This window comes from Hylobates moloch, unplaced genomic scaffold (assembly GCF_009828535.3).
Source record: "Hylobates moloch isolate HMO894 unplaced genomic scaffold, HMol_V3 SCAFFOLD_7, whole genome shotgun sequence".
NCBI classification, from domain to species: Eukaryota; Metazoa; Chordata; class Mammalia; order Primates; family Hylobatidae; genus Hylobates; species Hylobates moloch.
This window is the reverse complement of record NW_026652282.1, coordinates 41,993,989-41,998,400: the sequence shown is the minus strand read 5'-3', so window position 1 is coordinate 41,998,400 and position 4,412 is coordinate 41,993,989.

The following is a 4,412-nucleotide window of genomic DNA, read 5'->3' as shown; positions in this document are numbered from 1 at the left end:
TCCCAGAAAGAGAAAAAAAAAAAGAACAAGAAAGAATTACTTGAAGAAATAATGGCTGAGAAACTTTCCAAAATTAGTGACAGGCAACAAACCATAGATATAATAAAGTTCGGAGAACACAAAGCAGGACAAAAATGAAAAAATTTTAAAAGCCACACTTAGGCATATCATATTCAAGCTGCTGAAAACCAAAGACAAAAAGAAAATCTTCAAAGTAGTCAGAGGAAAAAAGACACATTAACTATGGAGGAACAAGGATAAGAATTACAGCAGCCTCAAACAAACGCGGGAACAGACAGCCAAACACCACATGTTCTCACTCATGGGTGGAAGAGTTGAACAATGGGAACATATCGACGCAGCGAGGGGAGCATCACACACTGGGGTCTGTCGGGGGGTGGGGGACTGGGGGAGGGATAGCACTGGGAGAGGTGCCTGAAATGGGTGACAGGTTGATGGGTGCAGCAGGCCACCATGGCACATGTATACCTATGTGGCAGACCTGCACAATCTGTACACGTATCCCAGAACTTAAGGTATTAAAAAAAAAAAAAAGATTTACAGCAGCCTTCTTATCAGAAACCATGTAAGCCAGGCAATGGTGGAGTACTATGTTGAAAGAGGAAAAAAAACTGTCAACCCACAAAAGTGTCCTTTCAAAAGTGAAGAAGAATGAAAACTTTCTCAGACAACCAAAAACAGAGAATTTACTGCCAGCAGATCTGCCCTCAAAAGATAGGTTAAAGGGAATTCTTTAAGCAGAAATACTGTGATCCAGGTAGGAAACCTGGATTACCATAAAGAAACGAAGAGCATTGGAAAAGGAATAAATGAAGGTAGAATACAATCTTTTCTTTTTAAACATTTGAAAAGCCAATTTCCCAAACACCAGCTAAGGGCCAATTGTGCACGTTGGCCTTCTAAAGATAGCAGCCTCAGGTCTGCTATGTTAACTCTTTTCTGCACAACACAGTATATTAAAAAAAAAATCCTACAACATCATACTTGATGGTGAGAGACGGAATGCCTTCCAAGATTGGAACAAGTCAAGGATGTCCTCTCTCACCACTACAACTCTGAAAAAGAAGAAAAAAGCCAGGCCAGGTGCAGTGGCTCACGCCTGTAATTCCAACACTTTGGGAGGCCAAAGCAGGAGGATCACTTGAGGCAGGAGTTCAAGACCAGCACGGGGAACATAGCAAGACCTTATCTCTGCACAAAAAATATTTTAAAATAGCTGGGCACAGTAGCATGTACCCATAGCCCCATCTACTCAAGAAGCTGAGGCAGGAGGATCACTTGAGCCCAGGAGTTCAAGGCTGCAGTGAGCTATGATGGGGCCACTGCACTCTAGCCTAGGTGACAGAGCAAGACCCTGTCTCTTAAAAAGCAAAAAAGGCTAGAGGTGGTGGCTCATGCCTGTAATCTCAGCACTTTGGGAGGCCAAGGTGGGAGGACTACTTAAGACCAAGAGTTTGAGACTAGCCTGGCCAATACAGTGAGACCCTGTTTCTATAAAAAAATTTTTAAAAAAATTAACTTAAGCATACCCTGAGAGAAAAATTTAAAAAAGCCAGAGTACTCATATTACCTGATTTCTAGGCTTATTATAAAGCTATAATAATCAAGACTGTGTGTTAATGGAGAAATGATAGATATATAGATCAATGCAACAGAGAGCCCAGAAATAGATCCACAGAAGCATAGTCAACTGATTTTTGACACATATGCAAAGGCAATTCAATGGAGAAAGGGTAGTCTTTTCAACAAGTGGTGCTGGGACAACTAGACATCCATACGTGGAATCACATTCATGGCAGGAGATTATAAAATGGTAGAACCACTTTGGAACATAGTTTGGTAATTTCTATCAAAGAAAAATCCACTAATCCCATTCCTACGTACTTACCCCAATAAACTGCAAACTTATGTCCACACAGAGACCCTGTTTACCACAGCTCTATTCATAACCATTAAAAAACTGGTAACAACCAAGTCGTCCTTCAACACATGAATGAACAAACTGTGGTACATCCATACAATGGAATAGTATTCAGTAATGAAAAGGAACAGGCTATTCATTCACATAATATGGATGAATCCACTAAAAGCAAGACCAAAAAAAGGCTACATATTGCATGATTCCACTCATGTGACATTCTGGAAAAGGCAGAATTACAGTTAAAAATTCAGAAGTACACTATCGTGAGGCATTTCTAGGGGGAAAAACTGGCTAGATTTTTTTTTTGAACAGGAATAGCTCTGATTAGGTCAACTCGGATAGGAGTCTATGGAAGTTTGCATCACTATATATCATCTCTTTAAAAAATGTATTTAACTTTTAAAATAAGAAAATATATTCACATTGCTTAAAATTCAAAACACATACGTAAAAGTTTATGTAGTGAAAAGTCTCCCTCTCACCCTCTACCTGCTTGGTCATGCATGTTCCAAAACTATCAGTGTCTTCAATACTCTTGATTGACCCTTAGGATATTACCAATCTTTTGCTACTACAAGCAATACTCCAATTAATATGCAAATATTTGTTGAATAAATTCCTGGAAGTGTTTGCGGGGTCTAATGATGTGTGTGTTTATAAATTTTGATTGCTCTTTCAAGTCGCTGACTTTTAAAATGTCAGAGATTTTTCATTTTTATCCTAGGAGGAAAGAAGAAAAGCTAAGATTCTATCGCCAGGCAATTTTCTGGAGGAATGTACATCTCTAAGACATACAAAATGAGCCTTGTATAGTTTCCCACACATACTTCCTAGGGTCCAGTTGCATTTTCATGTAATATATTTCAGGCCACAAGCTGTTGTAAAGCCTATTTCAGTTATGTGGAAAGTGTTACTTCTAATATCTTCACAAGCAAAGGTCAAAGGCTGATGCCCCAAATTGGTAATTCCTGGCCACTCACTTCACAGTACAATGCTGGATTTTTCACTGCAACCACAGGAAGATTTTTAAATCTTGACCAATTAAAACACATCTACAGAGAATCCCTTGTCCTTATTACCAATGCTCAAATAAGGATTTCCTCTCTTAGGTACAAATTATAAATCACATAAAGGTTCCAAGGAGAGACTGCAAATGTTTCTTTCATCTCTTAAGTGGTGGTGGTTCCCAAATAACAGTCTTTTTGCTTGACCACAAAACCTAGTAGAGTCTAATACACTAGGGTTTTCGTGATAATGCTTGAATGGAAGGTTGAGGAAATCTAGGGACTCCTTTGATAATAGCCATACAAGATCAGAAAGCAGTTAAGCCACTCACAAGAATATCTATGTCCAAAACCACACTGTCTCCCTTTGGCTTCTTCCTAGAAAAACCATCACTCCATTCCACACTTGGTGGAAGAGGTGTTACCAATGGCACAATCACACTATTTAGTCTCTAGAATACACTACATTCAGAAATGGGTGTTTAACAAGATTTATCAAAGCTTAAGAGCTTACATTCATTGCTAATTATTATGAATTATTGCAGTAATGGCCCCCAATTTTTTCACATCTCCCTGTATCCACACCTTTGAATGGTCACCACCCACAATGACTCTGGGCTTGGCCACAGAAGCACTTCCATGCTTTAGCTTATGGGACAATAGCAAATGTGACACAGCAAACATTTGAAAAGTGCTTGTGCACTGGTGCTTGCTCTCACTTGATACTCTGTGACTTCAAGACCACCACGTTAATAAGTCCAGACTAGCCAGCTGGAGGGCAGACCACATAGAACGGAGATGAACCATCCCAGCTTAGGGCCTCTTAGACCAACCAGCCTGCCAACCACCAGATGTGTGAGTAAGGCTATCCCAGATCATCTAGCCACCAGCTAACCACCCTCCCCCAAAAAGCTAATTGACACAGGCTACTTAAAAGTAAATATGTTTGTGGCCTGGTACTTATGGGAAGGGGAACAGAACACTGGTTTTCCTCCTGTGAAGTTTACTCTGTAGATAAGAAACAGTTTCAAACAGAAAAACTTCCAGTACCTGGATGAGAATAAATAAATATATAAGTATTGAAAAAATACTTAAGTCTTCCCAGATTCTAACAAATGTGCTGTCTGCCATCACAGATGGCACACACATGCAAAAAAACAAAAAACATAAAAAAATTTCCATTTAGTCACTGAAGTATCTTTATCATGATATATTTAAACCAAAGTCTTATACTCGACAGTTCCATTTCTAACACTGAACAACAACTCAGGTTTCCAGGAATTACGTTTTCTCTCAATTCTACTTTTTCCCCATGTGACAGGGATCACTGAGAGCTGAAAGAGCTCCCTTAATGCAGCCTAAAAAGCATCAGCTATATGAGCCTAATTAAACCTCCTTCTAGAAGCATTCTGAAGGACTAGCTTCTTCCAGCATCATAGAAACTCTTTTTAGCCATGTTAATGGCA